This window comes from Aythya ferina (assembly GCF_964211825.1).
Source record: "Aythya ferina genome assembly, chromosome: 1".
Classification (NCBI taxonomy): domain Eukaryota; kingdom Metazoa; phylum Chordata; class Aves; order Anseriformes; family Anatidae; genus Aythya; species Aythya ferina.
Genome location: NC_140296.1, coordinates 74,986,799 through 75,006,937, shown reverse-complemented (window position 1 = coordinate 75,006,937; position 20,139 = coordinate 74,986,799). Strand labels below are relative to the sequence as shown.

At 35.9% G+C, this 20,139-nt stretch overlaps 1 long non-coding RNA gene across 1 annotated transcript in view; it reads right to left on the bottom strand.

Moving 5' to 3' along the window:
* Positions 1-822: 822 nt before the first annotated feature.
* The window catches only part of LOC311429741, a 68,214-nt gene continuing 48,897 nt past the window's right edge, over positions 823-20,139 (bottom strand). Inside the window, exon 2 of the long non-coding RNA XR_014688373.1 lies at positions 823-1,583. This is a non-coding gene — a long non-coding RNA (uncharacterized lncRNA). The remainder of the gene's footprint in view (positions 1,584-20,139) is intronic.

The window sequence follows — 20,139 nt, the reverse complement described above, 5'->3', positions numbered from 1 at the left end:
GAATTGAGTGAAGTGTGGGAGCAGAAAGTGGAACAAAAAGTTTATCCTAAATATTGTGATCAGGACTGAAAATAAATAAAATAAGATAAATAAAATAAAATAAAATAAAATAAAATAAAATAAAATAAAATAAAATAAAATAATAAAAGTTATGCTTACTGTGGTTATGCTGATTTAATTATCCAAAGATAATTAAAAATATCCTTTATACTTTCTATTTCAATTTTCTACTTCTAGTAAATAGCTTCAGTTTTAACATGAAGTTTTTAAATATATCTATAAAAATTAATAAATATAAATAAATATTAAATAAATATAAATAAATATAAATATTAATAAATATAAGAATTTTTGAATATATCTATAAAAAGAAAAGCACATGCAATTATAAAACAAGATGTTTTTAGGAATTGCCATTTTCATGTGCATGTTTCAAGGAATGAAAACTACCACTGTGCTATGTGCATGATGGATTTTAGTTAAGATAACAATCATGTATACATTTCAGTTCAAACAAAATACAAATATGCAACTGTAGTGGGTTTACGTGGCAAGGTTTTGGTAGCAGGGGGCCATAGGGGTGGTTTCTGTGAGAAAGATCTAGAAGCTGCCCCATGTTTGGGAAGGGCCCCATTGTTTTCCAGAGTCGAGCCAATAAGCGATGTTGTTTGCGCCTCTGTGAGAGCATATTTAAGACAGGGAAAAAAATGCTGCGCCAGACAGCAGCCAGGAGTGAGAGAACAGCCTTGCACGTGCCAAGGTCAGTGTAGAGGGAGGGGGAGAGGTGCTCCAGGCGCCACACCAGAAGTCCCCTGCGGCCTGTGGTGAGGACCATGGTGAAGCAGGATGTCCCCCTGCAGCCCATGGAGTACCACGGTGGAGCAGGGTTCCACGCTGCAGCCCATGGAGGAGACCACGGTGGAGCAAGTGGCCCTGCACCGACAGAGGCTGTCGCCTGTGGAAGACCCCTGCTGGAGCAGATTCCGGGCCGGACCTGTAGCCCGTGGAGAGGAGCCCACGCAGGAGCAGATGACCTGGCAGGAGCTGCTGCCCGTAGGGGACCCAGGTTGGAGCAGTTTTCTCCTGAGGGATGGACCCCGTGGTACGGACCCATATCTGGAGCAGTTCTGAAAGAGCTGCTGCCTGTGGGAAGCCCACGTGGATCAGTTCATCAGGGACTGCATCCCGTGGGTGGGACCCCACAGCACAGGGGACAAGAGTGACCGAGAAGGAGCGGCAGAGAAGAAGTGCTGTAGACTGACCATAACCCCCATTCCCCATTCCCCTGCGCCGCTCGGGGGGAGGAGGTGGAAGAGGGTGGATGGGGGGGAAGGTGCTTTTGTTTTTTTTTTCCTTTGTTTTCTCACTTCTCTCGCTTGTTAGTTGTAGGCAATAAATCTTACTATCTCCTTATGCCGAGTCTGTTTTGCCCGTTACAATAATTATTGCGTGATTTTCTCGTCCTTATCTCAATCCTTGAGCCCTTTTCACATATTTTCTCCCCATTCCTCTTTGAGGAGGGGGAGTGAGAGAGTGGGTGTGGTGGAGCTCGGCTGTCCACTCGAGCGGAACCACGACAGCAACTGAAAGAAATATTACTTGTATACAAAGCAAATGCTTTATATACTAAAAAATTCCATGCCATTCCAAAAATCCTGAAAGATAAACTTCCCAGTGGAGATATATAACACAATGTCTATAAAACAAGGTATGGTCATGTACTGAATATTAACATGTCTCAGTCTGAGAAGGAAGGAATAAATATATAAGATTAAATAAGTATATATTTTCCTGCACATTAAAGAACCCAACAGTTTTGCATTAGTCCAGAGGTCATAAATAATCATGAGTCTAAAGACAATCTCCATTGGGATTAACAAAACAAAACAAAACCAAACAGAACCCACCTGTACAGGAGTCAAAAGTACCTCTTGTTTATTGTATATCTGTGATAAGGGCTCTGTAAGGTGAAAGAAATTACATGCTACCAAAAGAATGTCTTCCTGCTCTGAAGATATAAAGGACATTCCTGTTCTGCTTGTGCACTTAAATGAAAGAGGGTGGGCATGACTCATCCTAACAAACAAAACCTATTCCCAGTACTAATGTGCAGACCCTAAAAATATCAAGGCAAACAAACAAAATGTGTAAAGGAGAAAAAGGAAAAAACAACTTACATAAATAAAGGAGATGAAAGAACAGACAGCCATCTAAGATATCAGTAAAATAAAAATAAAAATAAATAAAAATTCATTGGTACAGAAACAGGGAAGAGCAATACTTCAAAGCTTAATGTCTTATGCCATTAATGTCATGCATACATAAGTTGTCTCTTACTATATTGCTCCTAAAATATCACATTTTTTCTTCTATGATTTACCACTGCACTGCACTGCACTGCACAACCATTAGCTGCATCTCAGTTTTGTGGTAGATTCTCAGTTGATATAAAACACTGCAGCCTCATTCATGCCAATGTTTTTGTTGTTGTTTTCCTTAATTATTATTAATTTAAACTCTTTATTTTTTTCCTTATTTCATTTCCTTTCCTATTTTTCCTTAGATATTCTGCACAACATGGTATTCAGTGCAATTAACAAAGTTAATAATATATATATATTAATATTAATTGAGATCCAAATAATATTCCAAATAAATAAACCATCAAAATCACAATACCTAAGTGCATGTATAATTTACAGTTGTATGACCACGCATGGAAAATATCCTCCCTAATTTCTCTCTTTGATATAACTCCCTTCAGGCAATTTATTACAATATCTATTGTTCATCCAGCAGTGTTCTTCAGTTCTTAGACTAGCCAGGATCATTAGTGGGGAAAAATGTCATCTGTCACAGACATAATATAGTATTTATGTCTCATAAATCCTTGATTAGTTTAGAAGACCCCAAACCCTCTAGGGACTGTAGAAAATTCAAAAGCTGTTGCTAAAAGATAGAGCAGATGCAGTTTCTGATTTGCCCAACTATTAGGTAAGAAAAAAAAAAAAAAAAAAAAAAGAAAAATACAAGCAGATAACAGTTTGTTATATTGGACAAAAAATTGCATATTCAAAATTAGGACTAATGTGCAACCAAACTGTATAGCAACATTTTGCAAAATGTAATGCAACAGATTACATTTATGAGATTACCATGTCAGTTGGTGTGAAATGATGTAGTACTGCCAAATCAACACCTGGTGAATGTAGTCAGTCTGTTGATCTTAACATGACTTTGTGTGAGGACCTCTTTTGTCTAGAGGTCACTGAAAATTAGTGAATTGTTAGATTCAAGGGATCTTCATCTCGCTCTAGTTCTTTGGCAATGCTTTAAAATGTTTGAAAATGGCTTTGATGAAGTAAGAAAGAAAGGTAAGTGTAGATAAGTAGGGAAAACATCCTCACAGACCATGAGCTATGGTATTTCTGTTTGTTGTTGTTGTTGTTTTTCCCTCCATTAAGAGTTCTCTCATGCTGATTTCCACTTTTTGGAGGCAACTAGCAGTTAGCAGCTCACTGGAAGATGACCAAGGAATATTTCACTTTGATATATTGTTTTGGAAGCATTACATTGGAATACAAATCTGATTCGGCTTTCAGAGTAGGAGAGTACTACTAAGTGAAATTGTTAATTATGCTCCTGGTGGTCACTTAACGCAGAAATCTTCAAAGTGCATTTTCAAGAAGTCAGTGATTTTCCACAAGAAGCTGCACCATCTCACAGTGATACCATTCCTCTGAGGTTTCTAGCAGCAAAAATATTGTAAAACATAGTTAAAAATATGTTACTCTCATAATATTAAATTTCCATGTAAGCAGTTTCTGTATGTATTGTAGAAAAGTTATATCTAATATTGATGGTGGGATGACTCATTGGGGGTGGGGGGAGGGGTTAGGAATAAAACATCATTATGAAGTATTTGGAGGTCCTTTGGAAGACTTAAAGCAAATTTTCAAGCATGTTATAGAACTGCTTGGAACAGAACTGAAATTGTTAGTAATGGCTTCGGAATTTAGTTATTGCACAGCTAAATGTAATACACAATTCTCTTATCAGAAAGGGATTCATAATATTTTTTTGGGGAAAAACAAACAAACAAACAAAAAAAAACAACAAAAAAAAAAAACACTTCCTATAGTTGCAACTGATTGTCACAAGCCACCACATCCTGCTTTGTGGTCCTTGTATGATACAGTTTATATCTGTTCAACTAAAATCCTATCTTACCACAGGATCTACTGTTTACCAATTAGAAAGTGTCCCTGGCTTGTTCTGTCTCTTGAACAGGATTCAGGAGATGGTTATCTGGCACAAACCACAGCCGTGCTTGAAAGCAAGCTAACCAGAGGATGGGTTGAATGTTCACATGCCTTTCAGACTTGTATCTCAGACTGTATCTCAGTCTGACAGAAATTATTAATAAAGATGGAACTAGTAATGAACTGCAGTGAGGCTGGGTTTCAACAGTACATGAAAGAACTGGTCTTCTGAAGAAAGAGCGAAATATAAGAAAAGTAGGAAAGATTTTTTTGTTGTTGTGATTATTATGTTTCAGCTCTTCATATCAGGGCAGCTGGTAAAATGCTGGGCTGATTGCACAACTGTATTGCCAACATTACCTGTTGGCTCCACCTGTTGAATATGTCCAGTGGACCTTTGGACCTTTGGAATGTGCTAGATGTTGTCTAAATGTCTTTATATGTTTTCTACGTTTTCTACATGTTTTCTACAAATCTAAATAAAGTACTGTTCCTGCTTGAAATGGATGGCTTGAGTGGGTCCTGAGCAATATCATATTTCTCTACAGAGTTGCATATGGTATGACAGGACATAGAAAAATGATACAAAGATATGAAATATTTTTTTGCCAGGACCCTTGTGTCCTTGTTCTTTTGAGTGCCCCCCATCCCCATCCCCACCTTTACAGGTGTTTTTCATCACCCCTGCTTTTTAGTTAAACCTCAGGATTTTGGACCTGCCAGATCCCAGCTTAAAAGGTGATTATAAGACCTATCCTGAACAGAATCTGCTTTTCAATTTCAGCAGTGTATTCAATGGCTCTTAGTTGAAAAGTCCCCCTTGTCCCTTGCATTCATCTTGGAAGTTTGGATGGAAGATTACTGAGAGATGACGAGTGTGCTGCCATTTTCTTAGCTTGGCTTTTCAGACTGGAAAGACAGTTTTAATTGCAAACAGAATTGCCATGCCATAGTTAACATTGCCTGTGTCACCAGTTTAATAAATAGAACAAAAAAAAAAAACTCTGGAGAAAAGTTACTGCTAGCTAACCTCTCCAGTAATAGAAAATACACCAGTGATTTCTCTCTCTCTCTCTCTCTCTCTCTCTCACTATCTATCTATCTATATATTTATTTATTTTTTCACTGACATTATTCCAGATGTGGATATCCACAGGATGATGTTACCAGATCTCAATAACTTTCTTAGAAAAAAATGAGTGGATTTTTATGATATTAGTATACAGTAGATATCCCATCAGACTATTTGTTATGGGTGATGCTTGTTTTACATGTCATCTGTTCTGTTTACCCATGCCTTGCATTTTTTTTAACTATAGTATTTTAGAGAATAATCCACGTAGAAAAAACGTTGTAATCTAAACAAAGCCAATGTGGAAACTATGAAAGTAATACCACCTTAAAAATATAAATGTCCATTTTTTAATACTTGAGGCAGTAGGACTGATGGTAACATGAAGTCCTGAGGTCTTATATGTGTATCCTGAATCTTAAAAGTATCCATGTTTTCACAGTATATATATATATATATACTGTGAAAACATGGATACTTTTAAGATTATATATATATATATATATATATATATGTTTAAATAAACCTATCTGAAGATGCCAGAGAATAAAATACATCTATTTTATTATTACATAGTTTTGAGAAAATGTTATTAAACTACAAAAAACAAAAACAACATCAACAACAACTACAAAAGCTCCACAACAGAATTACATTGTACATTACTCTGATTTAAACATACGAACAGGGAAGAAAGCTTTAGTGTTTCACCTAATTTACGTCTGAAAAGTTTAAATGTCCTCTTTCATTTAAGTCTTAAAATCATAGAATCACAGAGTGATTTGGGTTGGAAGGGACCTTAAAGACCCCTCCCACTAGACCAGGTTGCTCAAAGCCCCATCCAACCTGGCCTTGAACACTTACAAGGATGGGGCATCCACATCTTCTCTGGGTAACCTGTTCAAGTGCCTCACCTCATGGTAAAGAATTTCTTCCAAATACGTAATATAAAAATACTCTCTTGTAGTTTAAAACCGTTACCCCTTGTCCTGTCACTACACTCACTGACAAAGAGTCCATCCCCAGCATTCCTGTAGGTCCTCTTTAGGTACTGGAAGGCAGCTCTAAGGCCTCTCCGAAGCCTTCTGCAGGCTGAACAACCCCAACTCCCTCAGCCTGTCTTCACAGGGGAGGTAATCCAGCCCTCTGATAATGGTCACAACAGCCCCTTGCAATGCTACAGCCTTGGGGCAGAGTGGCTTGAAAGCTGTGCGGAGGAGAGGGATCTGGGAGCACTGGATGACACACTCACCTGAACGTCAGCCAGCAGTGTGTTCATGTGGCCAAGAAGGCCAACATCATCCTGGTTTGCATCAGGAATAGTGTAGCCATCAGGAACAGGGAGGTGATCATCCCCCTGTAATCTGCTCTGGTGAGGATACACCTCAAGTACTGTGTTCAGTTTTGGGCCCTTCACAACCAGAAGAACATCAAGGCCCTGGAATGTGTCCAGAGAAGGGCTACGAAGCTAGTGAAGGGCCTGGAGCACAAGTCCTGTGAGGAGCAGCTGGAGGAAAAGGTATTGTTTAGTCTGGAGAAGAGGAGGCTCAGGGCTTATTGCTTTCTTCAGCTACCTGAAAGAAAGGTGTGGGTAGCTGGGGGGGTTGGCCTGTTCTCGTAGATAACTAGCAATAGGACTGGAGGAAATGGCCTCAAGTTGCACCAGAGGAGGTTTAGATTGGAAATTAGGTGACATTTCTTCTCAGAAAGAGTGGAGTACCTCAGTGGGGGTGTTTAAGGAAAGACTGGATGTGGTACTTAGGAGCATGGTTTAGTGCATATTATTGGTGGTTGAGGGACAGTTGGACCAGATGATCTTGGAGGTCTTTTCCAACCTTTAAGATTCTATGATTCCATGATTATCTTTGTAGCCCTCCTCTGGACCTGCTCTAATTAAGGTCTCTCTTGTGTTGCAGTACCTAAAACAGAACACAGTACTTTAGGAGGGGTCTCAAGAGAATGATTTGGATATTTGTCTTACTAGCAATATCAATAAGATACAAATGAATATGTGATATATGCTATAAATGAAGATTATGTCCTCTAAATATGTTCATCTGTTTGTTTTGCTGTCTTCCTGTCTCCAAAGTTCACTGTTGACATAGAGACTGAAATGTTGTAAATAAATAATATTACTTGTGTGCAAAATATGACTCTGCTACAGTAGTAGAATAGCTCACTGCATTATTACATTACATTTTGCAAGCAGAAAATTGAGCAACACTTTTAAAACCTGAGATTTTAGAAGGTTATAATTAGTTTAAAAACTCTCAAAATAAAATATGTTCATAAATAATTCAAATTTTCAAGTACTTATATAGAAAAAAATGACTTTTGAAGAGTATTATTTTTGGGGGGGAGGGGGGCTTTTTTGTATTGAAATTTTTCTTCTGCATTCAAATATGATTCAATATTTGTCACTTGCAAGTCTAAATGTATCTCTACAGGAACTTTTTTTTTTTTTTTTCTATCAAGTGAAGGAAAAACATGCATGCTATTGTGTGATAGAAAGCTGAAAATTAAATTTTAAATTCATCATATTGTTCTGCTATGTAATCCAATATTTTCCTACAGTGGAGATGAATTTTTTTCTCCCTTAGGAAAGACAGATAATTAGCAGGAAAAAAAAAAAACAACTAGAAAACTACCAGTGCTATTTCCACGTTCTAGAAACTCATTACAGAACAGAGACGTTCATCTTGAACTCAGTTATTTAAAATGCATGGATATATTGATCCATTATTAGTGATACCTACTATTTACCAATTGTTTTTATATTATTTATTAGTGATACCTACTATTTATCAATTGTTATATATACATGTACATACTGGGGCTTTAGTCACTAAATGTGCTTGTTACCTCCTCAGTTGTCCTATATATACCATATATTTATGTTCTTTGGATAGCTAATAAGAGATGGATTATGAACTAGTTATGGAAAAAAGATGTACCAATCCAGTTAACAACAATTAAACTTTTGATATTGAGTTACTCTGGAAAGATTAGAGGGAGAAGATGGAGAGGGAGAGGGAGAGGGAGAGGGAGAGGGAGAGGGAGAGGGAGAGGGAGAGGGAGAGGGAGAGGGAGAGGGAGAGGGAGAGGGAGAGGGAGAGGGAGAGGGAGAGGGAGAGGGAGAGGGAGAGGGAGAGGAGAGAGGGGAAGGGAGGGGAGGGGAGGGGAGAAAAAGTTACATTGTCGGAGAGGGGAAGCCTTCTGACAAATAAGTGAGAAAAAATATGCATAACTAATATCTGCAGTATATTAGTTCACTGAATCAATTTGTAATGTTAGGTATACCCTAGCATCCGTGGGTGAACAAACAAATTATTACTCTATTTTATTAAATCATTGTCTATGTTTTTTTAAATCATATAATAAGATTTTCCACATGGCTGCATTCTTCTCTTAATGAACTCTGACTTTCGCTAGAATATTTTGTCCTTCCTCATGTGAGTAAAAACTTCAGAAGCCAGATGTGATTTACATTTTTAATAGTATCCCATATGATTTCAAACCTCAGAGAAGATGGTGGGAAAAAAAGCCACCTCCTATTGGATTAAGCATTCACTTTACTTAAAATTTATCTGTTTCTTCTGCACATGGCTTTGAAGGATATAGGACTTCAAAGGATATAGGACTGATGTACGGAAATTGATATTTTTATTTAATAAAAATGCTTACTTTGAAACAAAATATTTAATATTGTTTAGAATATTTACTTTGAGCACTTATAATTTGTTGTATTAAAAAAAAATAAATACATATATATATATATTTAAATTGAGCTTTTCCAGTAGAATTTGAAAAACAAAAACAAAAAATGCTAACATTAAGTTTCAGCTTTATATACCTATAGGAAAAAAAAGAAGCCTTATTTACCTTCACTCCACCAGAATGTAGTTCCATTTTTCTTCTTCATAAATTACCAGTCGAATGGGAAAACAAAACAAAACAAAATGAGATTTTAATCATAGAAATGAACAGAAATTATTCTTAAAACTACTAATAATTTTTGCATTTCTCATCGATAAAGTAAATTACTGGGACAAAAAAAAAAAAAAACAGTTCAAAAAAATATTTTTCTGTTTTGAAAATATAATCTAAAGTAAAACAAAGCAGTGGAAAATCACATTAAAATTCCAACTTCAAGGATTGAATCCAAGAAGCATTTTAGAGATCTTCACCCTGCACAGCATCTGAGAAAGTCACAGTGCTCAATTTGTGTGACTTACAAGGTCACTATGGGGAACAGGGTTATAATGGAAGATCTACCAGTAATATTTAACTGAGGTTCAAACAGCAGACAGTTACTTGGATGGTTACATTGAATACAGGCAACAAGGTGAATGAGGATGTATGAAGAGTCATCGTTAAAAAACAATACTCTCCTTTTCATTATTACAATAATTTAAATAACTAACTAACTAAAAAGAACAAACCGAAATCAGAACATTGTAGATTTACTCCTATTTTCTATTCAGATCTTCTATTTTCTTTAGATTTACTTATTTTACTTGAAGGTAACAAGATATAAAAGAAAAATAATTTGGAACAGTTTTTTTCTCTCCTGCTGCTGGTGCTCTCCTGGAATATTTCCAGTAAAAGTTTTCTCTCTTACTCTCATGCTAATTAGTACATGGTAGAGTACAATATTGTACAGTGTATATGCACATTAGTGCTAACGTTTTGCTACTTCTATCGTTAATTAGCATGGGAGGATGAAAGGAGACTTTTTCCACTAATGAATGTTCATACAGCACTTTGAACATGTAAGGCCCTATAGAAGCATGAAGTGTAATCTTTCTGGTTCTTTCCCTGAAGCTTTAAGTCCCCATTTGACTGGCTTCATCTTTTCTCCTGTGGCTAAATCCTTTCATTTACATATTGAATTTCAGTGGTATTAAATTATAAAATGGAAATATTCAGAACATGGAAAGATTAAAAATCAGATTGACAGGAGACACCTATATATAAAAAAGCAACAATGGGACTGGTATTCTATTACACTTTTCCAGTTGATTTTTATTTGTTTCAAAGAGGTTTAAATTATTGCCTGGACCTGAGCTTATATAATTTGGTGATACTCTTCTAATATCAAGCTAAAATGATGAACTCATCTTGTATAGATTAAAAGCTGTGCTCCATTGCAGGTGCCCTTGTGGACTTTTTATAAGACTTTTTATTGGGAAAATTGTAAGTATGTCTGCAGAAAACAAGTTTTTTTAAACTCAAAAGCAATTAGATTTTTTGCTGCTCAACTGAAGACATTTCATGTTCCAGAGAATGCTGAACACTTTTCTTATGTACTTTTCTTATACTGTGCTTTTCTCACATTGGCTACAAAAAGGTAGTTGTATATATATATTTTGCTTAGTTTCCTTCTCTTCTGCAGATTGTAGTAGCAGTCTCAGAGGATCGTGTTTCTTTATTAAGTTTATTCTAACTGTTTTTCTCCAGCTGAAGTGAAAATTTAGGCTCCGTATATAGTTTATTTTCCAAAACAATAAAAGAATGATGGATGCTAAAACTTAGATACAGTTCCTTAAAATGTAATTGTAGTGACATGATAAAAGGAAAGTTGGTTCTGTGATAGCACAGAAACTTAAACAAGCAGTTATCTGTCTGAGAAGAAAATATCACAGAGACTGCATTTCAACAAAATATAGTTAAGTAAATAAGTTCAGTCTCTGTTGTTTTCCATGCATTTTTATTGCAAAAATAAGAAAAATTGAGCTCAAAAAATGAGCTCAAATTTCATTTAAAAAATAGAAATAAGTGAAAAAAAAATCAAACCACAGTCAAGAGTAAACTAGCTAATGAAATTATTTTATTTCTCTGGTAAAAAATAAAAGAGGCAGCACCAACATTTTCTGGGACAAAATAATAACATTAACTCTCCTGAACTAACAAGATCAGCTGAGTTTTCTTATTGTGCAACTAAGCTGATATTGGGAAGTTTTGTTGCTCAATTCCTACTTACTTCAGTATAACAGTATAAACAATATATTGATAAACTGTTTCCAACAGGTGGATATGACATGTTCTTTTTTCTGTGACCATGAAGCTCTGATCTCCTGCTTTATCTTGGGACATATTTCTAGGTCCCCTGTCTTCTGCTGTTCTCCTGCATTTGTAAGTTTGTTTGTTTGTTTGTTTGATTGATTGTTTATTTATTTCCTTCTGATACTGTATTGTCTTGGTCCTTTCATCATGGAAAAATCAAATATAATTTCTTCTCTCTCTGCATCTTCTTCCTGTGTCTTCAGCATGACTCATGATTTAATACAGAATTATATTCTGTTCTAAAGCTTCTTTCTTTCTTTCTTGGACATGGACTTCAGCTTCTGTTGATAACTTTCTGACCACAAGACATTTCAGCCATATCATAACTCATAACGATAATGTTTCAAAATCTTTCAATCTTCAGTTTTTATAGGAGTTTTATTTTTTATTTTTTTCTAAAGCTTTTGCACAAAGTCCTGTATTATCTTTACATTACGATTCACTGCTTCTAATATTACAAAATCATAGTTTACCCATTCATTCTTTCTGATGAAACCTGTAACCCCGATCAATAAATGTTGTAACTAGTAATTTCTGCCTTCTTTTGTACAAATTATTTTTCTTTATAAATTTTATGCTTTATTTTATGATTTTTTTATTTAGAATCTTTCTGTGTTTTAGTGATTACCCATAGTAGAAACCTGGTTTACAACATTGGCTTCATTAGTACTGCATTATCAAGAACAAGTGAGTAAAATAGGAGGAATTTTCTATAAGCCTAATAGCTTCCAGAGTATTGGATAAACTGGATGTGATGTTTCTGTCCTGAAAAATCATCATGGGCTTGTGGAAAATCAACCTTAAACATAAAAGTAAATGTTATCTGCTAAGTACAAATGTTCTAAAAAATGTAAAACAAAGGGATGGAGAAAAAAAGAAAAAAAAAAAAGACTTTTTTTTTTTTTTTTTTGAGACAACAAAAATACATCCAGACTGTTTCTGACAGAAGCTGGTATATCTTCTTTTAAAGCTTGAAATTATACGTTTTCTGCAGCCCATTAAACAGACTGTTCTGACTTTTAACCATCCTTATAGTTAGAAGTGTTTTCTGATCTATTCAAAATTTCCATTTTAGCTTTCACATAGCAGGAAAACCTATAATTTCCTTATATTCACATATAAGGAAAACCTATAGCAGGCACTGAATGTTGTGGATTGTCTCAGAGTTCATGCAGACCAGGTGACACCTTGGATGCCTGGAGAAGGTGCCTTGAGGAGGATCCCCGTTGATATCTTATTAAACAGTCATTTTCTAAGTAGTCCATAGTAATTTAATGCACTTCTATGTTATGGGGAAAGAAAGAAGCAGTAAAGTTTTAAGTTGTGTGTTCTTTGTTACAATTATAGTGTTCTCATAAGCAAGGAGAAAAAAATAATAATAAAAACAAGTATTCACAAAGTATTGCAAAGGGCCTGAGTTCCCTGCCTGATCAATGTCACTTTAACATTTTGTCATCATTTTGTTCCACTGTCCTGATTTTTAATGAAAATACTGAATTCTACCAAGCCTAGAAAATAAAGTGTATCCATAGTTCTTCAGTAGCTAGTTTCTGTTCTGCAATTTTTAGTAATAGAATACTTAGGTATTACAGAAGAAAACATTGTGAACTAAGTTCACAAAAGCTAACAAAGAACTTAGTTCACAATCTTTTCTTCTGCAATACCTAAGGAGGAGAAAATTTTTATTTCCAGCCATAACATATACACTTGGAAATCATTAGCATTATTGCAATACTAGGTTGATAATACAATGTAGTGTACTGTACTATGATAGTAATAGGTTTACTATTGACTATACAATGAACGTACAAATATGTCCTTTTCTATATAAAGAATCGAGAAAATATTTTTTATTTCTTTATTATAGAATATAATTTCTTTATTATAGAATAGAAATATTCTATATTTCTTTACATAGAAAAGGACATATTTCTATATTTCTTTATATAGAAAAAGACATATTGTTTGGAGGGAAGAAGTACCTTAAACTACATACTGAAATAAGGTGTTGTATGGAGAGATGTTATTTCCGTCTTCCATTTGTACTTTTCTAAGGACTGATTTCTGTATGATAGGCCCCTGAAACTAGCTCAAAAACTTCCCTGGATCATAATTGATATGCAAGCAGGTACTGGATACCACTCAGTTTCTTAGGATATTCCTACAGTGTATTCAAGGACTTCTGAAGTAATTTCTGAGATATAACTTTTTCCTTTGCTATGAATACCTTTTTAGGTTCCCACTCCATTAAGCAATGGGAATAAGTCTGGATCACCAAGGTGCCCTTAGCAGCCCTCCTTATCAGAATAATAGGCTTTTTTTTTTTTTTTTTTTTTTTTTTTTTTTTTTTTTTTCCAGCATCTTGAATAAGATGATGATAAGATGCTGAATAGCTTGGCAGATAGTTTCTACCTAGCCAGTACTTTTTAACTTTTTATTACAGTTTCTGACATACCAAACAACCACACAATAGTAAAGCAGAATCTGGCTTTCAGATGATAGTAAATGAAATGTATTTTAATATCAGTTCATGGCTAGAGGTAACATTTAAAGAAGTTCATTGTGTCAGGTCTGCTTCAGGCAGGTTTCAAATAAACTCTAAGAGGTACCTTGTTCTGGATAAATACTTTTTTATGACTGCATTTAAGTTAGTCACCTGGGACAAATCTTTTTACGATAATAAATACAGATTTAGTTGCTGACTATACAGGTAATAAATGATTTACATGTCTTGGGGATACACTGATTTAGAAGTTGCCTAGCAAACCTAAAGAAAGGCAGAAAGTAAACCATGGTAGACCATAAAAACATATAAATCAAATATCTAGAGATCCATTCACTGTGACTAGAAAACAAACAAACAAACAAACAAAAGCAAATATGTTCAAATTAGAGAAAGCACCTTTCCATAGACACTGAGATGGAGCACAAATAACCTCAAAAATGCAAAATAATGCTGAATCAGGATATTCACTATTAGCAACCAAATATGAAAGAAAGACTGGTTTATTTGTCAGAGATTATGAAGGCTGTTGATTGGTCTGGTTCCTGACTGAGATCAGCACATAGCTGATGAGGAGTTACTTGAAACTAAATGCAGGTAAGACAGAGGTTAGGCCTGCAGGCAGAATAAAGCCCCTAGGGAGCTTTCCATCACATTTGCTTCTTCTTCTGAAGACATGTTGCACAAATCATCAAAACAGCCTTTAGTTTCTAGGACCACCTCTGAACCTAGACTTATAAATAGCAACCTATACACAAACACCAGGACTAAGGGACTTTTCACTGGCTGTTTGGTGATGAAAAGACTTTAATCATATATACCTTGCTTAGCTCATGAATTAATTATCATGATGAAGATTACTGAAGCCTGAACATAGTAAGTATCTACACTAAATCCTTGCTCTTGGCACTAACTCCTGATAGAAGGAACACTGAGTCACATTTAACGTTTCATCTAGTGTTTTCCAGCCTTTGACTGAGCAAGTTACTTTGACCTTCAGAATTTAACTACCTAACTACATGAGAAAGGCAGTGAGTCATCATATTTTGGAGCTTAGAATAAAATAATGGAATTTACTGTTTGAAGAAACTGAAAAAGACTGTAAGATTCACTACTTTCTAGTCCAAATGTAAAGCCTATTGGTTTGATCTTTCCAATGGTAAAATAAGTTAAAGGGATATCAATATTTAATAAAATTGATCTAAAAATGTCAGATTTAAAATATGTCAAATGTTTAAAGGAAAATAATTAATTGTATTTATTTATTTTTTTCTCTATGAAACCAGAATGGCAACTCTGGTGATATAAGTTACATTTGTGGTAAATTTTTCAGAAAGCCTTAATGAGAATGAAAGAGTAAAAAGGGTCATTTCAGGATGACTGCAAACTTTGTTTCTTGATCATCAGTTAATTTTAAAGGTAGTGTTGTATGTCTCATTTATTTTTCTTCAGGCATTTCTAGAACCATCAAAAGTTTAGATCTAAGTTTTAATGTTATAGACCCCACGCTAGTCTAGAAATATGGAGCTGATTTCTCTTTCCAATTTCAACCAAATAGTTACCTTATTAAAATGGGATATTGGAGACAAATACAGTACAAATCCTACATTTCTGCCTCAGTTTCTCAAGCCTTCTGCTTCCTTGCAGCAATTACCAGTTGGGCTGCAAGAGACACTGAATTCCTTGCATATCTTACTTTTAAACTGATTTACTTCATATAAAATAGTTTACAGATTAATACTAAATGTATTGATACATTGAGACAAGGAGAAAAATTGGTCAAAAGACTTGTTCTGAATTAGGTGAGGAGGAAAGATGAGACTAGATTGCCTAATTAGATTTCTTAGGGATGCTTCTGTTCATCAAAGTCATTTCATTCCTACACAAATGAAAAACAGTGTTTTGGAGCTACCAGAATGAACTATTTAGTCTTTATTTGTTTGTTTGTTTGTTTGTTTTTCTCTTTTATTTCGTAGTTATCCAAGACTATTTCTTGAATTCTTTATAACCATCAGAATTTCACCTTTTCCAGTGTAAAAAGCTCTATCAATAACTAATTACCTGATGACTCTACTCCAGGACTTATGATTATCAGTTCTAGTAGTTCTTCAGAGATATCTTCTGAGATAAGGACTCCTGAAATGCTACCTGATTTTATTTATTTATTTATTTATTTATTTATTTATTTATTTATTTATTTTTACTGTGGGGAGGTAAATTAGCACTCCTGGTATCACGATGCCATGATCAGAAAAAGACAGCAAGGTTTTATTTCACTCATTTTCCTGCCATTTTTCCCCTCTGATGATATCTTAATGATATAATGATGATAATCTTCTGATATCCTCTGATGATAATCTTGATGATATCTTAAGATGATAATGAGTAAGTGGCCAATTTTCATTTTTCTTAAAAAGCATTGTCCAGATCATTATGTGTCTTGATTTAGAGACTCTAGAAACCTAAAATAATTATGGCTAGATCTAAATTTTATTTATTTCTGCCCCTGCAGCAGAGTTATTAAGGAAGGAATATCTCCCAAGGCCACCAACATCTTTTCTCATATATGATGTGAGGCCATAAGGGAATGGAAGGATAGCTTGTGGTCGTATTTTCAGAAACCTGAAGAAGTTAATGGACAAAGGAAGAAATGTCAATTTCCCAGGTGGAAAGGGGGCAAAAAGAAATGCTTTTAACTTTATCCTCACTGGAACTTGAAGAAGTCTGGAAACACTTGTGAATAAAACGCTGCTTTTGCCCCCAGAAACAGCAGAGTGCTGTGGGAAGCATGCCCAGGACTTGAAGGCCCCATTGCTCACTTCAGCCATAAATAGTCAATTACTATTTTTGGCAGCAATGTGGAAGTTGTTCCCTCTTGTTAGACTTTTTAACCAGCCTTCAGGCAGAAATAATTAAAAAAAAAAAAAAAGTAGGTCTGAGACATTGCTAGAGACTAAAACTTTAGCTTTTCAGGAAGGAAGAATGCCCTGGTATGGGAGAGTCACTGAATGCCAACAGCTTCAGAGAGCAGAATTTTCTTAAAACATTTTGTATATAATAATTAGTGTTGCAGAAGTCCCCTTTAACCTCACTCTCTAACTACTGCAAGAATTGATGTTCAGGCCACCTACTTCTATCTCATTCTAACAGAATCAGTGACCCACAAATGTAGTACTTCCTCCAGGGTAGAAAATGTATGAATTTGCTCTTTAATGCATATACTAAAAAAAAAAAAAAAAAAAAAAAGAAAAAAAAAAAATAAGAATTGGACATTTGGACATTAAGACTTCATTATACTGACACAACAAATTGTCCTGTTTGCTATTTTGTTTTAAAGAGTATAATCACGTGGAAATGAGAACATACATATAATAAATCCAACTCTAGTAATATTTCAATTTATTGAGAAGGTAAAGTTTTATTTAATTCTCTGGAAACACCCACAACAGACCCCTAAATTTGAAAGGTTTTGTGCAGTCCCTGTATTTAAATAATTTACATTGATTTCACACTATCAAGCATCCAAACCATTCTGTGATTTTTGTTTTAAATTCCCACTCTATTTTATGAACTACCCTCCCTGTTTTAATTTCCTTAATATCCTATGGTACTAGGAAGCATGCCAAATAACTTTCTAGTCAATTTTAGATGTTCTGCTTTGGAACTTATGATTTTCTGACATTATAATTCTATTTAGCAAGTCTATTCACCAAATCATTCCTTTGAGTCATCATATCAATTATATAACTGCAGCTAACAATCATCAAAGAATTTTGTGCGGTGCTTAAAGATGACTGTATGTCTTTAGTGAGTTATATGTCCCCAGGTCCTGTCATTTTCAGGAGAGACTGTCGCTGTTTCAAAGTCACTGATTTGTTCTTTCAGCCTGACTTAATTCATATGGAGACACTCACATACACAATTTTTTTTTTAATAGTTATTTATTTATTTATTTATTTATTTTCTGGGGACACAATAAAACCAGGGGAAAGAAAATGTCCAAATGCCTAAAAAGCCAAGTAGCACACAAAGCTCTTTTTTTTTTTTTTTTTTTTTTTTTTTTTTTTTTTTTTTTTATGAAAGGACAAGCCTTTTTTAGGCTTGTCCTTTTAGGACAAGCAAAGCCCCTAAACCTGTGGATCTGTCAGAAAATAAGGTTCATTGGTTTCTTTATTGCCTGGAAACTGCCAGGAGATCTTCAAACAAATAGCAATACATATGAAAAATGACCACTCTGTTCTCTTTACCTAACTAGAGGGACACAATGTCTAGGAGTATGGTTTAATATCATAATATACATAAAAAAAAGTTTTATATTTGAGTAGTTAGGGAGTAGCTTTGAAATAAAAGATCTGTATACGTGTCTTAATTGCAAAACCAAGTAGAATGATAGTGACTTCTAAAATATTTTGAATAAGCAGCTATTCCATTTGTCAAGCTGAGTGCAATTTATGACAAATGGAAGTCATAATGGAAGTCATCAAATGTATTTCTGAAACATTTTAGGGCATATTGTATCAAAGGTATCAGACATCAGATACTTCAAAGGACATGAAAATTTCCTATGCTCCTTGATGAAATCCAGAATACACTGAACTACATATCTGAAGAAAGCAAGAAATTTAAGGGAAATAATATTGTCAGTCTAGGTCTTTAAAAACATTTTGTCTTTTCAAGGTGCAGCTCCTGAGTGCCTTGCTGCTGGAAGGTACATATTGTAGCCAAGACTTTTCAGAAGATGACTGAAGAGGGATCTGTCTTAGGCAAGGCAGTGCTGAGCTGAAGGAAAGAACAGGCCTTTCATAGCATAGAATCATAGAACTACAGAATCAGAGAAAGGTTTCAATTGGAAGGGACCTTAAAGATCATCCAATTCCAGCCCCCCTGACATGGGCAGGGAAATCTTCCTCTAGACCAGGTTGCTCAAAGCCCCATCCAACCTGGCCTTGAACACTTCCAGGGATAGGGCATTCACAGCTTCTCTGGGCTGCCTGTTCCAGGGCCTCACCACCCTCAGAGTAATGAATTTCTTCCTTATATCTAATCTAAATCTACCCTCTTTTAGTTAAAAGCCATTACCCCTTTGTCCCACCACTACACTCCCTGATAAAGAGTCCCTCTCCTGCTTTCTTGTAGGCCCCCTTTAGGTACTGGTAAGTCACTCTGAGGTAACTCTAGAGCCTTCTCTTCCTCAGGCTGAACAACCCCAACTCCTCCAGCCTGTTTTCATAGAGGAGGTGTCCTGGTACTCCATGGGCTGCAGGGGGAAAAACTACTTCACCATGGTCCTCTCCACAGGCCACAGAGGAAATTCTGCTCCAGCAACTGAAGCACCTCCTGCCCTCCTTCTGCACTGACCTTGGTATCTGCAAGGCTGTTTCTCACTCCTCACTCTTCCAGATGCTGTTGTGCAGAAGTTTTTTCCCTTTCTTAACTCTGCTCTCACAGAGGAACAAACAACATCACTTACTGGCTTGGCTCTGGGCAGTTTCAGGACCTTTTGGAGCTGGCTGAAACTGGCCCTTATCGAACATTGGGCAGCTCCTGGATTCTTCTCAGAGATGCCACTCCTGCAGCCCCCCACTACCAAAACCTTGCTACATAGACCCAATACAGCAGCCCAGGAGACAGTTGGTTTCTGAGCTGCAAACACACATTGCTGGCTTGTATTGAGCTTCTCATCTAGTGACATCCCCAAATCCTTCTCATCGGGGCTGCTCTTAATCCATTCTCTGCCCAACTGGTATTTGTGCTAGTGATTGCCCTGGCCCAGGTGCAGGACCATACCCTTGGTCTTGTAGAACTCTCCTGCTGACCCATGACCTTTCTCCAGGCTCTAGGCATCCATCACTAATGCTGGCATCAAACTGGGATGAATGAGATGGGTTGAAGTTCCCCTTCCCCGGCAACTCTAGCTTGAAGCCCTCTTTACCAGCTTGGCAAGCCTATGACCAAAGATGCTCTTCCCTTTCTCTGGCAAAAGGACCCTAGTAATCCCTAGTGGACCAGGTTTCTCAAAGCAAGTACCATGGTCTAAGTAGCTGAACCCCTACTTGACACTTTCAATCCCCTTCCCTTTGACTGGGAAGCCTGATGAAAAAACTACCTGCACTCCTGAGTCTTTTACTGCTGCTCCAAGGGCTCTGTAATACCTCTTGATACTCCTCAGACTGCTTCTGGTTGCATCATGTGAAACAACATCTGTGGATAATAGTCATTAGACTTTACAAGGTTTT